This window comes from Heloderma suspectum, chromosome 7, assembly GCF_057233095.1.
Source record: "Heloderma suspectum isolate Gila_16-S chromosome 7, 16-S_ref, whole genome shotgun sequence".
Lineage (NCBI taxonomy): Eukaryota > Metazoa > Chordata > Lepidosauria > Squamata > Helodermatidae > Heloderma > Heloderma suspectum.
The window spans coordinates 38,623,522-38,645,874 of NC_139464.1; the positions used below are offsets into that span (position 1 = coordinate 38,623,522).

At 44.0% G+C, this 22,353-nt stretch overlaps 1 long non-coding RNA gene across 1 annotated transcript; it reads right to left on the minus strand.

Moving 5' to 3' along the window:
- Positions 1 to 2,273: 2,273 nt before the first annotated feature.
- Positions 2,274 to 18,875, minus strand: LOC146339562 (uncharacterized). The gene is made up of 3 exons (XR_014784563.1): positions 18,733 to 18,875; positions 5,328 to 5,398; positions 2,274 to 3,280 (listed from the first exon to the last, which is right to left on the minus strand). It is a non-coding gene; the product is annotated as an uncharacterized LOC146339562 (long non-coding RNA).
- Positions 18,876 to 22,353: the final 3,478 nt, after the last annotated feature.

Consider the following 22,353-nt stretch of genomic DNA (forward strand, 5'->3'; position numbering starts at 1 on the left):
CGGGGGGGGAGGGACGGAGCGCCTCCCCCCCCAGCCATAATTTCGGGGGGAGGGACGGAGCGCCTCCCCCCCAGCATCAGCATAATCCATGAACAGGTAAGTGACTTTCGTACATCCCTAGCACTCTCCACTTTCACCCTCAACAAGAGGCTCTTTAGATCCTCTTCGCTTTCTGCCATTAAGGTGGCATCGTCTGTGTATCTGAGGTTGTTGATAATTCTCCTGGCAATCTTAATTCCGACCTGTGATTCATCCAAACCGGCGTTTCTCATGACGTACTCTGCATATAAATTAAATAAGCAGGGCAACAAGATACAGCCTTGTCGTACTCCTTTCCCAATTTTGAACCAATCGGTTGTTCCATGTCTGGTTCTTACTGTTGCTTCTTGACCCTCGTACAGGTTTCTCAGGAGACAGGTAAGGTGGTCTGGTACTCCCATCTCTTTAAGAATTTGCCAGAGTTTGTTGTGATCCACACAATCAAAGGCTTTAGCATAGTCAATGAAGCAGAAATAGATGTTTTTCTGGAATTCTCTTGCTTTTTCCATGATCCAGTGAACGTTGGCTATTTGATCTCTAGTTCCTGTTCCTCTGCCTCTTCGAAACCCCGCTTGTACTTCCAACCTGACAGCATAGCTTACAACAATATCTAAGAGTCCAACAGAGTATATTGCAACCCACATTTTCAACACTGTGGCAACAGCAACCCCATTTAGCGAAACCACTGCTTATGTGTTATGTTTGAAATGCTCCTCAAAGCAGTAAGCCAAGGTGGCATAGTGGATTGAGAATGGGGGTCCTGATCTGCATTTTGGAGATAATAGCCCCAAAGCCCCACAGAGAACCCTTCTGGATGTATGAGAACATTTAGAAAAACATATAGCACCTCTCTAGAGATGGGCACTGCAAACGTTGACCAACATTTCAGTTCCCTGACCCTTAACCACATACTCCTTAAGTTTTATTATATGGAACTTAATGCTTTGTTTTGTAATTCTTTTGGGGTTCCTCTCCACCAAGAATATCTTTAAAAAGGATGCAACTTCCAATTAATGAAGGTGGGTTCAGTTTTCCGGATCTAACTATGTACCATTGGGCCTATTTGCTGACCTCTACTAAATTTTGGCCTTTTCCACTCAGATTAGATTTTCCACCTTAGTCAGTGTTGGAATCTTCTTGTCTGGAGCCTCTCTTTAAATGGATGGCATTAGGTTCTCAGCATATCAAGGTAGACAGAGCTCCTTCCACATTTTTGGCAGTTAGTTTGGCATATAATGTCACAGTTTGATCCATTTTCCCATGCTAAACTGACTTTATGGGGAAATCCAGATTTAAGAATTGGCAAGAAAATGTTTTTATGGCAGACTTGGACAGATAAAATTATCTTTATTCTGGATCAGTTAGTGGGGGTTGATTATGAGTTTTTGTTATTTTCAACTTTGCGAGATCAATTTTATTTGCCTGCTACAGTGGAATGGCAGTACTTGCAATTGAAACATTTGTTGGTATCTAGATTCAGTCCTGCTGTTTTTACTGCTTCGGAGTCTCCTTCGCTACTGGGAATACTTATTGAAGCGGATCAGATATATTGACCTATGATTCATGTCTTCAAACATTTATTACCAATGAATAAATATGATACAAGTGGTTTACAGCAGGAATGGAACAGGAAATTGGAACGTCCTATTTTGTTTAATCAATGAACTGCTGTCTTGGTGTCTGAATCGGACATTTCAATGGATTTTCGCTCTTGCCTTATTCAGCAAAAGTTTTTTGTTTCAGGTCTATCGGGTGCCACAATGTCTTTTTAATAAAGGCTTGTCAAATTCACCTAATCGTTGGAGGTGTAATGCAGTCCATGCTTCTTTTACTCATATGTTTTGGAAATGGCCGATGGTTGCCTCCTTTTGGGAGGAAGTTATTGTACGGATAAATTTTGCATTGGAAAGCTCTTTAATATTTACTGATGTAAATGTTCTTTTAAATTACTTACCTGCTTCTTGGAATGTAACATATGGTCAGCGTAAACGGATTTTTATGCCCTTTTGGTTGCTAAAAGACTGATACTGGAAGTATAAAAGCTCACCACCTATAACGCAGTGGACTGAAGACTTAACAACACTTGTAACATTTGGAAGAGTGGTATATAGGTGTAACTTGTAGATGGACTTATATGTGGGTATTTGGTCTGCTTTTACTGAAGTTTATGTATAATCCATTTTTCCCCCTTTCCCCTTTCTTGAATATTGTAATATTTGAAACTGAGGATTTTAGAACATGTTGTATTTTTATTTTGGGGTGGGTTTTTTGGGGGGGTTGTTGTTATGTTTTCAGTTTGGTTTGGTTTGTTAAAATTCACAATAAAAAATTGGGGGGGGGAAAGCCTTATTATACTTAATCTGATGGAAGTTTAATTAAGAAAGACCAGTTACATGGGATAGCAAGAGGGTGCTTAACAAAACTGCACAGTATTTTAAAATCACAAACCACAACTCCTGCTCATCTAGGCTGCGCTATGAGTTAGATGAATGTGGATGGTTTTTATTTTTTAGCATGCTAATTTGTAGGAAGTTTGGTGTTTTGCCATCTGCAGCATTTGCCTTGTATTTGATCTCAAGATGGAAAGATGCAGAGGCCCCACTAATTATTTGTTTTATCCCAGTACAAACTTTATTCTTTCCTTCCCCTTGTGGTTTGACCTTTGGGCTCACTTTGCCATCTCTGGAGAATCCCTCCTATCAAAATTCACTCAACTGGTTTTCCTATTTCCTCCTTTATCAGTTTCCCTCACCTCTACGGTTCTCTCCACCATATTGATTTGTTCTCATGTCCCCCCATTTTATGTCTCCAGGCATGTGAGCAATGTATGACAGAGCTCTTGCATCCTTAAACCACAAAAGCTCCTCTTCCCAGTGGATGAAAGTGCATAATTGTCACGAAAAGCACCCTGGGGCATGCGCTTTAACCTCTGCAGCTTTCTTACAAAGTGCTGGAGACACGTCTAGCTGTAATATTAATAAAATTGGCCTCAGCCATGTCCATTGCAAAAGGAGAATGAATCAAATCAATAAGAGAAATGCTAACTCCAACAACCTTGAACTCCTATTGATGAGTAGGAGCACTGAGAGATCTAAGAATCAATATAGCTGTCTCTAGAATTTAAAAGTAATTGATTGAAAAACTATAAAGAAAACTGAAAAGAATCCACTACAGGCTTTGATCTTCAAGAAACAGGCCTCAGTCTCGTTCTGCTGGCTTGATTTGGGCTGTGGCTGCTGACCTGCAAGTGAAGAGTACATTAGAATTAGAGGAAGCATCAGCATTCAGGGACAGAAATTCATGTAGGTCAGTGATTCCGAACAGTTATCTGTGAGCTGGTGCAGGAGATCACATCAGGTTTAGATGACACACTGTCAGGGATATGTGTGAATTATAACCACTGGGGGCTTAAAAAACATACATGCCAGGAAGTGATGGGGCCAGATGCCATGATCTTAGTTTTGTTAATGTTGAGTTTCAAACCAGCTTTTGCACTCTCTAGGGATGTATGAAAGTTCTGCCACGGATCTCGGGGAGGCCGAATGCCAGCGCATTCGGCCCCCCGAAATCGGTGGTGGAATGGCCCCCTTCCCCCTGCCGCCCCCGGGATGGGACTTACCTGGGGCAGATCTTCCTGGCGGCGGCGGCTCCGGCGGCGGCTCTGGTGGCGGTGCGGCGGTGGTGCGGTGGTGGCGGTGTGGCGGCTGTGGCGGCCGGTCTTCTGACCGGCTGCCACCGCCGCCATTTCCAAGTTTTTTAAAAAAACAAAAACAAAAAAAGTGATAGGCTAGGTAAAGATTTACGTAGCCTATCACGGCTAAATTTTAAAAAACACCATGATAGGCTACGCAAATGTTTACGTAGCCTATCATGGCTGATTAAAAAAAAAAAAACATGCGTACGCAAATGGCAGCGCCCATGGGCGTCGCCATTTGCATTCCTTATTTTGGCACGTCTTAGTCTACGTAAACATTTACGTAGACTACGGCGAAAATAAGGGGAACTCAAATAGCGTAGCGTCCACGCTATTTGCGTTCCCCTTATTTTCGCCGTAGTCTACATAAATGTTTACGTAGATTAAGATGTGCCAAAATAAGGAACACAAATGGCGGCGCCCATGGGCGCCGCCATTTGCGTACACGCGTTTTTTTTTTAAATCAGCCATGATAGGCTACGTAAATGAACCCCCTACACCTACATCACAGACTACAAAAAATGACATTTGAGAGAGAGAGAGAGAGAGAGAGAGAGACCAGTATTGTTCTGAGCATATTGTTATGCTTTGCAAAGATGGAGTCAACTCTCAGCTTTGGAATGGCCTAGTTATTGATGGAGGGCAACTTATGGTCACTAATAAGCAGTTCTAAGTATCTGTCAGAGCCTCAAGCTGGTGGATGCACCCTCTGAGTAAGCCACTCTGAAAGTCCTTGGACTGAATAAACAAATGAAAATACCTGATCAACCTATTTTCAGAAATAAACATAGCATCTGTTCTAGTGCTCTCTTTCATCCAAATGAAACTTACCTTGCCAAGGTTGCTATTATGCAGAGCAGGGAAATGCATAACTATACTTAGGGCCCCTGATCCAGATAAAGTTGTGCTTAAGTTCTATTAATTTCCATGGGGACTGATGCACTAAATGACCTGCTTTCTATGGTCTGGGTCAGTGTCATTAATATATTCTACTGGAGTTCGACTGTTCCTTCACATTCTAGGGCGTATTATTTTATTTTAAAAATTGCACAATGATTATACTGTCACTGTCCACAGTTGTATGTTATAAGTGCCTGCATGCTTTCCTGTCCTTCAAAGTGGGTAGATGGATCAGCCAATTTTTTAAACTGAATGTGCATACTACATTCCACATCTGTTATTTAGCATCCATGTAAGGTTGTTGTAGTTCAGTCGTTGTTCCGACTCTTCGTGACCCCCCATGTAAGGTACCATATTGCAAAAAATCCAAAAATACTGAAAGCTTGAATTAAACCAAAGGCATCATTCAGTCAACTCATGTGTGTGATAGGAATCTGGGACAAGAGTTAGTGGCAGATGGAGGGGACAATGTCTTTACTACCAATTTGGGAACATGGTATGACTTTCATTTTCCTCCCTTTCTTTGCGTTCTTGCTCAGACTGAATGGCAGTACTACCCTTGCCTTGCACTCAGTATCAAGGTGAGTGAGATCTTTATAGAATGCAGGCATGGTTAGTGAAATCTTATGGATGTGTGAGAAATTAATGCTATCATTTTTTTTAAAAAAAAAATGGGTTTACCCAATGGGTTTACCTGGGCATGAATGCAGGTGCGAATGCAAATTGCGGTTGGAAATCTGTACATTTCCAAGCTTGCAAAGTGTTCTGCAAAGCAATCAAACAAACAAAAAATGCATTCAACAACATGAACAAATTTGAAAAATATGCAAAAAATTGAGTACATTTCAAAAATGTCCACAAGCTTTAGTCAATGGGCCCACTATGTCCCAAAATTAGGGATGGACGGACTCACCTCTGTCTGTTCCTGCTGGGCACTCGCTGAACTGCGGCTTCTGCCTGCCCTTGCTCGCTGCGCTGCACAAGCCACTGAACAGCCTGAAAAGCACCTGGCGAGTGCCTGGCAGCTGTCCGTTCCCTCACCGAGCCGCCATTTTGCGAAAAAATGGCAGCTTGGAGTTTTCTGTAAAAGTAATGTTGCGTAAATGGTATCCGTAAAGGGGCCATTTACATAATATTACAGGCAGGGCTGGGCAGCAGCGGTGGTTCGGCGAGCAGGGTCTGGGAGGCCAAGCAGGAGGAGTCCACCGGATTCCACCCCCATCTCAGACTCCTGCGACATACTTACCAAGAATACATTTGTTTAAGAATGTGCACAGAATGCCCACATTAATGTTTACATTACATGAGATATTTATTTATTTATTTATTTATTTATTACATTTATATCCCGCCTTTTTTCCTCCAAGGAACTCAAGGCGGTGTACATACTCCTCCTCCTCTCCATTTTATCCTCACAACAACAACCCTGTGAGGTAGGTTGGGCTGAGAGGCAGTGACTGGCCCAAAGTCACCCAGTGAGCTTCCATGTCCGAGTGGGGACTAGAACCCGGATCTCCCAACTCCCAGTCCAGCACTCTAGCCACTACACCACACTGGCTCTCACAGTGTCATGTTCTGTCTGTCTGTCAATCTCTTTATCTCAAGCTTATGTGGGAATGGGATAGAAGGAGCTTGACCTCAACCCCTCCCTCCAACAGTCTCAGTGATAGTGAGATTGATAGATCTGCCCATCCCTATGTCATCTTCTTGGTTAGGGACCCTGTATCCTCGGGTGCGTGTCCAGCTTCTACTTTTCAATTAAAAACATTCCTTTATAAAGCCTATGAGCTCCCACCCACCTTCCACCCTGTAGAAACATTTCAGGATGAATGCATCATTTTGAGTCGACTAGCTTCAGGTTTCACAAAGTACCCCTTGTGGTATGCAAGAGTCTCCTGGCATTTATGGCATTCCATATCTTATTGTTTTGTTAAAATTCTATTAGATAATCCTACCATGTAGTCAAGATGAAAGATGTTTATTTCACACACATAAAAGCCTTTAAAACTCAGCCATCAGTATTACATTTACAGTGTGTGTGTGTGAAATGTGTAGTGCTCAAGCATATTGAAAAGATTGAACCAGTGTTGTCCTGGAGAACATGGGCATTAATTTCAACAGAGTACAAACTTCACACAGAAAGAGACATACAACCAAAACTTGCAAGAAGGAAAGAATACCATCACTGAGGATGATATTCTTGTTTGCTTTAACAAGCAATGGAGGTAGCTATGTTTTATCTTGTAGCTCTGCTGAACTAAGTAAGCTCAGTGCAGCTTTCAAAACACTCGGTACAACTTTGCATCCCTGAAACTATCTGTTGGTCTTTGCCATTCTGCCACTTCTCTTCCCAGACCTCCTAATGATCATAGAAAAGTGGATATATCTGTCAAAATGTCTGTCTGCTTCTGTTTTCTCTTCTTGGCCTCTAATATAGAAAGCAAAGTGTGTTGTAGGATATTGCTAGTGAATTCCATGGAAAGCAAAGTGTGCTTTGGCATATTTCAGTGAATGATGGCACACCTTTATTAGGACAAATGACAAATCAACAAAGCAGTGAGCTAGCTTTAAAGTTTCACAGACCTTTCCCAAGGCTCAAAGTTAACCAAAGGGGTGGGTTGGGGTGGGGGAAGGATAACAAACAACACAGAGAAGGGAGAAATAGGAAAGGCAATGGTAGCATGGATGAATGTGAACAAATGCAGGAAGATATACATAAGCTTAGTTTGGGCTGGGGAAAAGGTGTTTGGCTGAAATACCTCAAGATTTAGGCAGCTATACTATACACACCTCCCCTTCATGGATCACTGCCTTGTTGTGGCGAAGGGGCTTGCGTAACTCAGTGAAGCCAAAAGCTATGCTGTACAGGGCCACCCAAGATGGACAGGTCATGGCAGAGAGTTCTGACAAAATGTGGTCCACTGGAGAAGGAAATGGCAACCCACTCCAGTATTCTTGCCAAGAAAACCCCATGGAACGTATCACAAGGCTAAAAGAGATGATGCCGGAAGATGAGCCCCTCAGGTCGGAAGGTGTCCAATATACTACTGGGGAAGTGCAGAGGGAATTTCCAAGTAGCGCCAGAAAGAGTGAAGTGGCTAGGCCAAAGCCAAAAGGACACTCAGCTGTGGATGTGTCTGGTGGTGAAAAGAAAGTCTGATGCTGTAAAGAACAATATTGTTTAGGAACCTGGAATGTCAGATCAATGAATCAAGGTAAGCTGGAGGTGGTCAAACATGAGATGGCAAGATTGAACATCGACATCGCAGGAATGAGCAAACTAAAATGGACAAGCATGGGTGAATTTAATTCAGGTGACCATTATATCTACTACTGTGGGCAAGAATCCCTTAGAAGAAATGGAGTAGCACTCATAGTCAACAAAAGGATGGGAAAAGCAGTAGTGGGGTACAATCTCAAAAATGACGGAATGATCTCAGTATGAATCCAAGGCAAAGCATTCAACATCACAGTACTTCAAGTCTATGCCCCAACCACTGAGGCCGAAGAAGCTGAGGTTGATCGGTTCTATGAAGACCTACAACACCTTCTAGAACTAACACCAAAAAAATATGTCCTCTTCCTCATAGGGGATTGGAATGCTAAAGTAGGAAGTCAGGAAATCACCGGGATAACAGGCAAGCATGGCCTTGGTGTACAAAATGAAGCAGGACAAAGGCTAATAGAGTTTTGCCAAGAGAACACGCTTATCATCGCAAACACTCCTTTCCAACAGCACAAGAGGCGACTCTACACATGGACATCACCAGATGGTCAATATCGAAATCAGATTGATTATGTCCTTTGCAGCCAAAGATGGAGAAGCTCTATACAGTCAGTCAAAACAAGCCCTGGAGCTGACTGTGGCTCAGATAATGAGCTGCTTCTTGCAAAATTTCGGCTTAAATTGAAGAACATAGGGAAAACCACTAAACCTTTCAGGTATGACCTAAATCATATCCCTGATGAATATACAGTGGAGGTGAGGAATAGATTTCAGGGATTAGACCTGATAGACAGAGTGCCTGAGGAACTATGGATGGAGGTCCATAACATTGTTCAGGAGGCAGCAACTCAATCCATCCCAAAGAAAAAGAAATGCAAGAAAGCAAAGTGACTGTCTGATGATGCTTTACAAGTAGCTGAGGAAAGAAGGGAAGCAAAAAGCAAGGGAGAAAGGGGAAGATATACCCAACTGAATGCAGAGTTCCAGAGAATAGCAAGGAGAGACACGAAGGCCTTCTTAAATGAACAATGCAAGGAAATCGAGGAAAACAACAGAATGGGAAAGACTAGAGATCTCTTCAAGAAAATTGGAGATCTCAAGGGAACGTTTTGTGCAAAGACAGGCATGATAAAGGACAAAGAAGGCAGGGACCTAACACAAGCAGATGAGATTAAGAAGAGGTGGAAAGAATACACAGAAGAACTATACAGGAAAGATCTGAATGTCCCTGATAGCCATGATAGTGCGGTCACTGAACTTGAGCCGGACATCCTAGAGAGTGAAGTCAAGTGGGCCTTAGGAAGCATTACTAACAACAAAGCTAGCAGAGATGACAGTATTCCAGCTGAGCTATTTAAAATCCTAAAAGATGATGCTGTTAAAGTGCTGCACTCAATATGCCAACAAATTTGGAACACTCAACAATGGCCACCAGACTGGAAAAGGTCAGTTTACATTCCAATTCCAAAGAAGGGCAATGCCAAAGAGTGTTCAAACTACCGTACAATTGCGCTCATTTCACATGCCAGCAAGGTGATGCTCAAAATCCTACAAGCTAGGCTTCAGCAGTATGTGAACCGAGAACTACCGGAAGTACAAGCGGGGTTTCGAAGAGGCAGAGGAACTAGAGATCAAATCGCCAACATTTGCTGGATCATGGAGGAAGCAAGAGAATTCCAGAAAAAGTCTTTTTGTGCTTCATTGACTATGCTAAAGCCTTTGATTGTGTGGATCACAACAAACTGTGGCAAATTCTGAAAGAGATGGGAGTACCAGACCACCTTACCTGTCTCCTGAGAAATTTGTACAAGGGCCAAGAAGCAACAGTAAGAACTGGACATGGAACAACCGAGTGGTTCAAAATTGGGAAAGGAGTATGACAAGGCTGTATATTGTCGCCCTGCTTATTTAATTTATATGCAGAGTACATCATGAGAAATGCCGGGTTGGATGAATCAGAGGTCGGAATTAAGATTGCCGGGAGAATTATCAACAACCTCAGATACGCAGACGATACCACCCTAATGGCAGAAAGTGAAGAGGATCTAAAGAACCTCTTGTTGAGGGTGAAAGAGGAGAGTGCAAAAGCTGGTTTGAAACTCAACATTAAAAAAACGAAGATCATGGCATCTGGCCCCATCACTTCCTGGCATATAGAAGGGGAAGAAATGGAAGCAGTGACAGATGTTATTTTCTTGGGCTCCAAGATCACTGCAGACGGTGACTGTAGCCATGAAATTAAAAGACGCTTGCTCCTTGGGAGGAAAGCTATGGCAAACCTAGACAGCATAGTAAGAAGCAGAGACATCACCTTGCTGACAAAGTTTCGTATAATCAAAGCTATGGTTTTCCCAATAGCAACGTATGGCTGTGAGAGCTGGACTATAAGGAAGGCTGAGCGCCGAAGAATTGATGCTTTCGAACTGTGGTGCTGGAGAAGACTCTTACGAGTCCCCTGGACTGCAAGGAGGTCAAATCAGTCCATCCTAAAGGAAATCAACCCTGAGTGCTCATTGGAAGGACAGATACTGAAGCTGAAGCTCAAATATTTTGGCCACCTAATGCGAAGAGAAAACTCTCTGGAAAAGACCCTGATACTGGGAAAGATTGAAGGCAAAAGGAGAAGGGGACGGCAGAGGATGAGATGGCTAGCTAGCATCACCAATGCAATGAATATGGACTTGAGCACACTCCAGGAGAGAGCAGAGGACAGGAAGGCCTGGCGTGCTATGGTCCATGGGGTCATGAAGAGTCGGACATGACTGAACAACTGAACAACAACAACTATACACACCTACATGGGAATAACTCCCATTAAACAGAGTAAGACTGGCTTACTTCTAAGTAAACATGCATAGGATTGTACAGCAAGTCTTCACCTAGACATACCTACTAGGGAGTAAGCCCCATTGAGTGCGATGGGAATGTCTCCATGTTAAATTTGCATAGGATTGCTCTGCCCAATGCCACTTGAAAAGATTTTGTAGACAAATGGATGATGTCACAGGTACTCCATGGGAAGGTTTTCCATAGAGCAAATCCTTCGATTGTTTGGTTGATTGATGCATGCATGCATAATATTTAGATCCTGCCTGTCTATATGCTCCGGGTGTTACAGGCTACCTGCTTTCCTCAGTGATGAGGGAAAGACTTACTCATAGTTCCAGGGGCAGGACTTACTTGTACCCGGTTTCCCATGCTGGAGAGATCCCTGGAGACATAAGAGATTTATGTAATATTTGAGTTTATTAAAAAACGTATAAGTTGAGCTTAGGTGGAAGCAGATAGCATAGCACTCATCCAAATGACAAGTCAACTGCTCTACTTCAGAGTAGGATGACCACTTAGCATCACCCAGCAAAAGAAAACACATAACCGAAACAGAGGACAAAAGGAGGCAGAGCTTTGCCTAAAATCTGCATATGCCCCTGTAGATGTGTAGACAGAAATTTAGAAAGAATTACTATAGTAGAAGTAGATAAGCAATACATCTCACCATGGTGTGGAAGACTGTGACCAAGTTGTCTGTGTGCCTGCTCAGTCTACTGTCCAGGTGCTCACTGTGGATGGACAACTTCAGGGTCCCTGCTGGCTCTCCTTTCTTATGGTTCTTGAGCTTTAAACCAGATTTGGACAAGACAGCCCTTCAAATAGTAATGTGATGTTTTCAAACAGAGGACTGTCCTCCATAAAACAGGACATATGACTACTCTACCAGAGAGGCATCCCAGATGTTTTCTGGGGCTTTAAGTGCTCTCTCTCTCCCCTTCTCTCCCTCATTTTTCTCTCACTCTCATTCCAAACTGTTTCTGTTGTATTGCTTTACACACGCACACAGACCTAGATAACATCATACTTAGCTGTGGGAGGGAAAGCCTGCCTAGTGGTCCCCCCCCCTTCAGAACACCCAAGGACATTCCAGCTATTTCTTGGCTATTAGCAATTAGCCAACATCTCCCTAACAAAAGGAAGGTATAGTCAGGCCTGGGTGGCAGGTTTGACTGGTAGTCACAACAATAATTAAAACCATTAAAACAACAATTAAAAAACCTGCACAGTAAAACAGTACCAAAATCAATTCTATCAACACATCATGAGTACCAGTATTAAATGAGTGCCAGCCTTTCAACCAATATTTTCCTGAACAAATGCTTCTTGAAGCTTTTCCTAAAGTTGAGGCAGGAAGAGCTCAAAGGAACCTCTTCCAGGAAACAGTTCCACAGTTGAGGTGTCACAGGAGCAAAGGCCCTGCTTCTAGTAGATGACAGCCTCATCTCATCTAGCAGCAATATTTGGAACAGGGTACATGCTGACAATCTTAGCTCATATGGAATCAGTCTCTGGGGTATGTTGTAGGTCTCAGGGAAATGAGGTAGGGATGGGCAAACCTGTCAGTCTTACTTTTTCCTGGATTCAGTTTATTTATTTTATTCTCAAGTTATTCCTCTCCTGAATATGAATAATTTGCAAATTTAGGCAAATTCCTATTAAGAAATGAACTGAAACAAAATTCTTAGCTATCTGCACCAGCCAAAAACAATAGGTACACCTGTTCCCAGCATGGAGAGGACCTGCTATATAGCTATTAAAGATGAGGAATCTGTCAGAAGAAAGATGTGGAAAGCCTACTTAAGCACTGACATGGTTGAATACACAGGGATTCAATCCAGACTTTTAAGAGCAAAGCACTCAAAGCCCTGGGCCTGGATGGATGAATCTGTCAGTTTTGGTTTCTCCCACATCCATTTTTTTAAAAAAATAAAAATCTGTAGTTATTTTTGTTCCAAATGTGGAGACTTTGCAAATTTTGGGAAATCCTTATGACGAGTGAAACGAAATTCTCCCCCATCCCTATGAAGAGGCTGGTCTTTAAAGGTTAATACCAGCACTTTCAATTGAACTTAGATGTTAACTGACAGTGCAGTTGTCACAGTGACATAATAGGTCTCCCCACTTCCAATTACATTTTAGCCTCCTACTCAGAGAAGTATACAAGCTCACATGTCTGATCTGGCTCGATTGGTTCAAAGCAGGAGTGAGGAGGAGCAACCAGCAATCCAGGTGAGCCATGGACGCAATGCCATGCCACAGTTCCTCTCATGGTGGAATGTTCCTCTTTGTAGACCTGCATGACAATCTTCTCCGTGTTGAGGAAAGCAGCAGATGCAAGACTTATTTCTCTTCACCAGATTTTCCAGTTGCCTAATTCCTTTAAATTTCCTCCTCCTTTCTTTACACTTCCTCCTCCATCAGAATCCAGAGTGATTATCTTTCTAATTAAAGAATTAGAGAGGGGCATTTGAAATATGGTTCCTTGACTACTAGAAGTATTGAGGAGCTTGGTTAGCTTTGATATTTTATCAGATAGTACATAGAGTGCCCTCTCTCTCTCTCTCTCTCTTCCTCCCAGCCTCTCTGTGTCTAATCAGATGTATCACACCTCCATGGAGGTAAATTGGGTTTATTTGAGAAGGAAAATTAAATTAAGCCTGTTTAGGAATTAATTGACAGCCTGAGTTTAATCTATCACATTTTTCCCTTGGTGTCACATCAGGAGAAAAAGATCTACTGACTGACCCAATTTTGGAGAAAATGAGAGGGGAAGGGGAGAATCCCCTACCCAGCATCAAAACAACCAAAAGAATAAAAAATATTGGAGAGGATGAGGAAAAAAAAGATACATAAAGGCAACAGCATTTTGAGCTTAATATTCCTGAAATGGCAGACCAACATTAGGTAAATCTTTAAAAGGAGTGTGGTGTTTTGCTTAGAGTAGCCTTCCCCAACCTGGTGCCCTCCAGATGTGTTACACTACAATTCCCATCAATCCCAGCCAGCATGGCCATTAGCCATGCTGGCTAGGAGGTCATCAGGCTGGGGAAGGGTGGCACAGAGTGTTGGGCTAGAATTGGAGAAGCCCAGGTTCAAATCCCCCCTCAGTCATGAAGCTCACTGGGTGACTGTGGGCAAGACACTATCTCTCAGCCTAACCTACCTCACAGGGTTGTAGGATAAAATGCAGTGGGACAGCCATGTCTGCCACCTTGAACACCTTGGAGGAAAGGCAGGAAACAAATGTAACCAATTCACATGTAAGAAACTTGTGCCCTGAAGGGCCTAACTGGACTATTATGAGGTGTGTGTATGGTTGCCATTATCTCTTTTCTCAAAGGAATGTCTAGTAAAATAAACGTGTGATGTGTCATCGTCGTCGTCATCATCATCGTCATCATCATCGTGTTCAGCATTTCCCTGCCTTCTGTGAATGGGAGCCAATGAATTGGAGCAAGGGCCAAGAACATGTGAACGTGATGACATCATGTCACCTGGTTCTTTTAGTAGATGTCACTGGGGACACCAATGGGGGAGATATGGATTGGGAGCAACCACATGTCCTCTGCAACCTCTAGTTGAAATTAGGTTTTCTTGATAATACAAATGGGACTTAAAAGTAAATGTGTTTAAGACTGAAGCACCAGTTTAATGCCGATATTATTAATCTCCTATATGTCTTCTGGAAGACCCTGCGCTGCATTTGAACAGTTAACCAGAAGCTATGCTGTGCCATTGCGGGACATTAGGCACTGATGTTCTATAGTGGTTACATTAAATGCATGAACTATGAGCTGCCAATCTCTGTTTCAAATCTCAGCCATTAATTTGCTAGGTGGCCTTCAGCAAGCCAGCATTTCATAGTCTCAGACATTATCGGTAATGTTGGAGTGATAATACTGGCCTAGCTCACAGAGTCATTATTTTAAAGTTTACCAGGAAGGGAACAAAGGAATTGGCCTTACTCCAAGTCAGACCATTTGTGCATCTCACCTAGTACTGTCTTCTCAGGCTGGCAATGGCTGTCCAGGGTCTCAGGCAGAGCTCTTTCGCATAACCTTCTACTTGATTATTTTAATGGGAGACACCAGGGATTGAATCCAGGACCTTCGGCATGCAAGATGGGTGCTCTGTCACTGAGCCACAGTCCCTCCCTCCCCTTCAAAGGGGCAGCAAACCTTTCCCATCTGAACAGGGCTTCTAACACCCTAAGCAAGAACCTTAAATGTATTGCGTACAGTTAAACACAATGGACAGTATCCATTGCTGCCTGTACATGTCTGCTGGTTATGTTGCACCAGTGGGAACCACCGGTGGTACAACAGAGCAACCCTGGACAGGAGCCCAAATACTGCAAGCTCCACTGACCTGTTCCATTCTGTAAATGAGCATTTCAGCTTGTTTCCCATTGCTTTAGGAAGCACTAGCTTCCTGTTGTGCTGGTGGGGGGTTTGCCTGGTGCACAGGCAGCATTGGATACTGCCCTATGTTTTATTATTAATCACACTATACAGAAACAGAAGGAGGGCAACTGTATAAGACTTGAATCTCTCATGAAGATGCCAGTTTTGTGGTATATCTTTCATATTAAGCTCAATATAATGTTGACCTGGCTAGATGGAGAAGCCAGAAATGAAAAATGAAATGAGAAGGATCAGATGGATATAACTCCTTTTCAGATCAGTTTGGATCAGCTGCAGAAACTGAATGAGCTATTTGTGTCCCAAGGTGAGCGGAATGTCTAAAAGAACAATGTAATTAGACATCCTGCAATTGTGCTGTGTTGAGCTAGAAATCTAAGTGTCTGGGAACCCAAAACAAGGGACAGAGAACCTAATTAGGTTAAATGGGTTTTGTAATAAGAGCAAGGATGAGAAAAGAGGGAGGAGGTGGCAGAGTGGGTGGATTTTCCAGATCTATTTCAAACCAAAACAACCAATTACAATTGCATGGCCATTACCTTAGCTGCTTTCATGAGGTACATGATCAACTAGATTCCTTAGTTTTATATCCACATCCTTTGAGTTTCGGGGGCTCAGGTTATGTTTGTGGCAATTTTCTCCATAAAAAACTAGAAGAATACAAGGAGAGGGGAATATTTCAGGTGAATGTCTGGCTATGCAGATGGTGTTGATGAGAGTTTCAGTTTCTGGAACAATGGCCTAAACTTCCTTAACAAAGGAATATTGGCAGGAGATGGGTTGCGCCTTGGAAATATGTGTGTGGCAGAAGCATGTTGAACCTGATCAGGAGGGCTTCCAACTAAATCCTGTCAGGGATGGAGACAAAGACAATAGCCCAAAGGCATGTACAAAGGTAACCACCAAAGATAGGGGCTCAGGTGCTACAGGAGAAACTGGGGGAGTTGTGGGGGATGCCTAGCAGGAGAGACATGGGAGCAGAATATCCAAGGATTTTGATGTCTATGCACTAATGAGCAGAGTATGGGAAATAGCCAAGCTGAGCCTGAAGTCCTAGTAGAAGAAGGTAAATATGACTTGATATAACTTGATATGAATGAGACTTGATAGGATGGTTCCCATGACTGGAATGTATCTATCATGGCTAGATTTCCAAAGTCAGCCGGGATAGGCTACGTAAATCAGCTATTTGCGTTGCCCTTATTTTCGCCGTAGTCTACATAAATCTTTACGTAGACTACCCGGGCCCAAATAAGGAACGCAAATGGCGGTGCCCATGGGCGCCGCCATTTGCGTACGCGCTTTTTTTTTTTTTCAAAGTCACCCGTGATAGGCTACGTAACGATTTACGTAGCCTATCACGGCTGACTTTGGAAATCTAGCCGTGATAGGCTACATAAATCGTTACGTAGCCTATCACGTGTGTGCTGTCAAGGGCTCCTTGGAGGGCTCTCTCAGTCTAATCCAGTAGCCAAGTCCAGACACAGACAAAGGGATTCTTTTCAAAGCTTTATTCTTCTTTTACAACTTAACAACTCTACAGGTAGCAACTAGATCTGAGCAGCAGCATCCCTATGCCCTAAGTTGGAACAGTTGGTCCCCATTTGAAAGGCAGTTACTGGCAGACCCCTGAATATAAGGACTAGGGAGAATCCCTCCCCTTTTCCCTTGGATCCTCTGGGCGCAACCGTTCTTTGAGCACCAACCGGGCACTACGCCTCCTTTCCGCGCCCTCCATTTGGCGCTGCTCTCTGCGTCTGCGCCGCGCATCCACCCAGTCTGCTATCTGTGCTGGGTCACTCCCTGGACTGCTAACTAAACTAGGAATGTGGGTGGGAGGAATCTCCGTCAGCTGTTGGTCCTGGGAAAGAGGGGCGCGCGCCTCTCCCAGGAGCGACTGCTCTTCCTCAGAATCAGAACTACTCTGGGATTCTATGGGCTCAGTGTCCACCCTGACATGTGTGTTGTTGTTTTTTTAACATTCACTTTGTAATGGTGACGGCAGCAGCCGGTCGGAAGACCAACCGCCGCCCCCGCCGAACCACCGCCGGGACCCGCTGCCGAGAGGGACATTCGAGGGAGGAAGATATACCTAGGCTTCAAGCAGAGCTTCAGCAGTATGCGAACCGAGAACTACCGGAAGTACAAGCTGGGTTTTGAAGAGGCAGAGGAACTAGAGATCAAATCGCCAACATTCGCTGGATCATGGAGAAAGCCTCGTTACGAAATCTGAATAATGAGTTGAAACGAGCTGTTTTGGAGCAAAAGCCTCATGATACGAGGCAGTTCAGAGCAGTACCGAGCTGCCCCTGGGCGAAGTGCGCGCCCCACAAACCGTCTCCTCCGCCTCGTATATTCGGAGCTCTACTGAATGCCTCAGCAGTCCAGACAGGCTGTCTCCAAAATGTATCAACTTCTCAACACTCATGTGGAGGGGCATGAGGAAAGAGGGAGGGAGGGAGGGAGGGAGGGAGGGAGGGGGAAGGCGAGCAGAGGCGGGAAGGCGGGGGGAGGCGGGGAGGCAAGTGCAGGAGGAGGAGGGAGTGTGCTTTGGCAAATAGGAACCCTCAGCCAGAACCAGCGCTAGCAGTCTCCAATCAGAGAGAGCGTTGGAGGAAGGGGGTATATACTTTGGCAAAAGGCTGCATTCAGTCATTGCGCTAGCTGTGTCTTTGGGAGAAAGGGATGGTGTGGGTAGATGATCGTTTGTGCATGTTTGTGCGCAAGCATTCCTAGGAGTAGGGATGTCAGAGAATGCCACACGAATTTTAAGTGGGATTGAATTCTGACAAATCCAGTCCGCGGAATCCTCCTCGGAATGGAGTGGCCTGGTCAACCCAGAGCAGCGCTCACACGGACCCATTTTTTTTGTCTGCCAGACAGCAGATTTTATGAAAATAATCATGAAAAGAAATCCGTAAATAGGAAATGGAGGAAGAAGAACGCGAATGGCTTTGCCTTTTTTACGATATAGGCATTTTCCCTGTGAACCGAGGCTTTCTTTTGCTGGGGCTGAGTTGCGAAGTCCACGGAAATCCTCCATCTTTTCTGTTTATTGACTGTGGAGGTGAGATCAGGTGAGATGAGGTGAGGTCCGGTGAGGTCAGGTGAGGTCAGGTGACTGGAAGTTACGTGGAGAATCCCTGTGAAGGGCTTTACCCTTTTTATAAAAATAAATAAGCATATTCCCTATGACCTGAGGGTTACGGAGACCGACAGCGGGCCCGCGAAAAGGATTTTTCGGAGGTACTTATGGAATTGTTTCCATAAGTTTGGGGAGCCGAAAACAACTGGGGGAATCTGGAGCATGTGGAGGGTGGAATGGGGCGGCCCTCAGTTCTGCAGAATTGTTGTGGAGCACAGCTGCTCCACGTGGATTCCGGGGGGGGGGAGGAACGGATCGCCTCCCCCCCCCACAGATTCCCCACCGGAACGGACAGTGGGGAATCTGTACATCCCTACCTAGGAGTTGTTCCTTCAGTTTATTCAATTTTGATCACCATTAGGCTTTCCTCAGAATTTAAATTAAAAGGAAACAGCTTGGTTGCACTGGGAGCTTTCCCTTCCCTCGCTTCTTGATCGTCCGTCCCCATTGGAACGGTGTCTTTTGCAGCACCTACCTCTTCCAGCAGCTTTCTCCTATATCTCTGTATCTCCAACTCGTTTGTTATTTGTACTTGATTAGGTTCTGTCTCTCCTTTCCATAGTTTTCCAAACCAACATAGCTTTTCCTTGCAAATTGCTGCCTCGCTCCCCCTCCCCCACCATTCCTGTGTTTGTTTGTTTATCTCAATTTTGGACTCTGGAAAAGGCTGCGTTAGTTGTGTAACGTCGAGCCTTACTTCTGCTTTCTCCCTTCTATTTTCTCATCATTTTTGTCAGTTAGCTGTGTCTCTGTTAGATTTTTACAAACCCACTCTTATTTAGAATTTTAAAAACAAACATTGACTTCTGGGCATGTCCCCCCCCCCCTTTTCAAGCATTCCGTTTTTTCTTTCTTTCTAAATCCTAAAGAAAGACATATTGTAGCAGCCTATGTGTGTAGTGTTTGTCCCCCCATCCCCATGCTGAAGTGAACCATCTGTGTCTTCTCTGTGTTGATCTTCCCCAAACAGAAAGTAAAGGTTTCTTTTTAAGGCTTTGATTTGGCTGTTATCTAATTGCCTGTGCTATCGCCCTGTGTTTCTTGAAGTTGTCCTGCCTTCTATAAAAGAACCTGAAATATAAAACAATAAATTAAAGACACCCATCATTTGCTTAGGTAGTTCTACTTTTCTTTAGCTCTTGTGTGTCTGTGTATGTGAGAGTGCTAGGTTGTAGTTCTACCAACACTATACATCCAAATTCCAAGGCAGTGTTGAAAAAGCATGAAACACATAGTATTTATTTGAATTACCTTCTTATTCCAAGAACAGTCCACTGTGTGGCAAAGAAATTCAGCGCACTATGAGGCATCTTCGGGGTGTTGGTAGAGGCAGAGGTGAGGAGAAGTTACAGCTATTGGCTTTGGGAGTTTTCGTGGAAAAAATCAAATTTCACCAGCATCTTGCACGCAAGCTGGTGGGCCAAAGTGCCTGGACTTTGGTGGGTGGGATGTTCTTGAGGGGGGCTGGGAGGGGCCCAGGTTCACACACATCCATGGAAACAGGGAGAAGTTACAGCTATTGGCTTTGAGAGTTTTCATGGAAAAAATGAAATTTCAACAGCACCTAGCGCACAAGATGGTAGGCCAAACAGCCTGGGCTTTTGAGGGTGCAATGCCTTGGAGAGGGGCTGGGTGAGGCCAAGGTGTCACATGCATGTGTGGAAACAGGGAGAAGTTACAGCAATTTGCTTTGAGAGTTTCTGTGGAAAACATCAGATTTCAACTCTGCCTAGCTCAAAAACTGCTGGGCCAAACTGACATTTTGCATGTGGCCTCCTCTCCCCAAATTTCATGCCTGTATCATAAAAACTAAAATTTTATAACTATTTGTATTTTCCCATGGAAGTCAATGGGAAAATGCCCCAAATGTGCGACCCAGATATCCGAATCTTGCTTCTGATTTGGATCCAAGTCAGATCGGAAGGGGTCTGAATTGGTCCAAGGCAGATCAAGGTTGCATTGGATGATCTGAAGTGTCATCCAAAGTGGATTGGGGGGGGGGGTGTCTGTGCACAGTCCTAAAAAATAGTATAAATATAAGAAATAGAGGGGAGGACAGGTCACCAAGGAAGAGTACCACTAAGGTTTTTTTTGAGGCAGTGTGCCTATGTACACCAGTTGCTGGGGAACATGGGTGGGAGGCTGGGTGGGAGGCTGCTGTAGGACTCATGTCCTGCTTGTGGGTTTGCAGTTGACAGCTGGTTGGCCACTGAGTGAACAGAATGCTGGACTAGATGGACCCTTGGTCTGATCCAACATGGCTCTTAGGTTCTTTTGAGTACAGGTGAGTTGTGGGGGTGCCTAGCAGGAGAGATATGGGAGAAGAATGTGCAAGAGAAACTAAGAACAACAATGTGGGCTTTTTCAGGTATGTTTGAAGCAACAGTAGGGGGGAGACAACTGTAGGCTTGTTGCTCAATAAGAATGGTGAAATCTTAATGGGCAACAAAGAGAAAGTGGAACTGCTCAACTCTCATTTGCTTCCGTTCCCTTCCAAAATGGACACTGTGTGTTAGCTGCATACATAGCATGACAGATGAGGGGGTCAGGACTAGGGATGGCGGAGAATTCCACCATGGACCCCAATGACACCAGATTCAAAAGAATCTGGCCTCCAGAGTCTGTGGCGGAATGGAGCACTTACCTCCGCCTCCCCTCAGAATCCATGTGAAGCTGGCTCCTCTCCGTGGTGATTCTGGCCAGCTCCATATAGCCAGCGATATGGCCGCCATTGATGTGCTGTATCGCTAGGTTAAGGGCTGACTCTGGACGCAAATGGCATCCACTACGCCATTTGCAGCTGTAAAGCTCTTAGATTAACCTAAATGCAGCCGTAAATGCTAGCCTATCGTGGGAAAAAACACAGACACAAATGGCGTAGCGGACACCATTTGCAGCCATAAAGCCCTTCGTTTAAGCTAAATGCAGCCATTTACGGCTGTATTTAGGTGGTTAATCTAAGAGCTTTATGGCCACAAATGGCGTAGTGGATGCCATTTGCGTCTGGAGTCAGCCCTTAACCTAGTGATATGGCACAGCAATGGCGGCTGGCCATATCGTTGGCGATACGGAGCTGGCGGCCGGCTCCGCAGAATCGCCACGGAGCACAGCTAGCCAAAGAGGATTCTGGGGTGAGGGACGGATCGCCTCCCCTTGCGGGCGGATTCCCCCCTGGAACAGCAGGTAGGTAATCCACCCATCCCTAGCCTAGTTAGGACTGCAGTTCAAGATTGATAAGGAGTTGATCAGGAGATATCTGCCTAGCTGCCTTAAATGAATTTAAGTCCTCAGGACCAGATGGACTGCATCCAAGGGTACTAAAGGAACTGATGTTCTTTCAAGTTGTTGAACTAGTTAAATTGTGAGCCTTTTGGGGAAAGAGAGAGATATACGTCTGCTTGTGGGGAAAGAAGCTTTTGGACACCTACGCACACATTTATATTGATATCGATATCTATAATTGAATTGGCAAATGAAACTGCCATTAAAATGTCAAAGTTATCAAAAGTTGGCGGTGTTGTGCTTTTGCTTAGAAGTGGTATTGCTTAAATTATTTGAAAAGATGCTGTAAGAAAATGGGATCCAAATAGCTGCAGCCTCTTAAGTTAAAAATAAATTAATGTGATTATATTAGAAACTATAATCACGGCCTACTTTGCACTCAGCCTGTGATGTTTATACTTTTGGTTATTTCTGCCTAGCTTGCTTTGAATATTTAACCAAGGGACTGACAGTAGTAGGAACACTAATAATCCAACCTCTAATAATAAATAATAGCAGACTGGAACTAATAGCAATAAACATATACATTAGCTTAACATTATAATCAGCAAGACATTTTTACAGGCACATTATAAAAGAGTGTTCCTGCCCTCAGAGGTACACTCCAGGCCAGACAGAAAACTATCATTAAATTTCACTTACTTAATTCAGGGCAGTCTGGAGTTGGAGTAGGAATTTTCCTTTCCATTGTAACCAACAGGAGGGAAACCACACCGTTGGGGGGTGAAGAATTACCATGTTGCCTTCTGACCTGGATGGTGCAAGCCAGCAGGTCTTTGGATGAGATGGTAGATATGCTACTTCTTTCCCCACT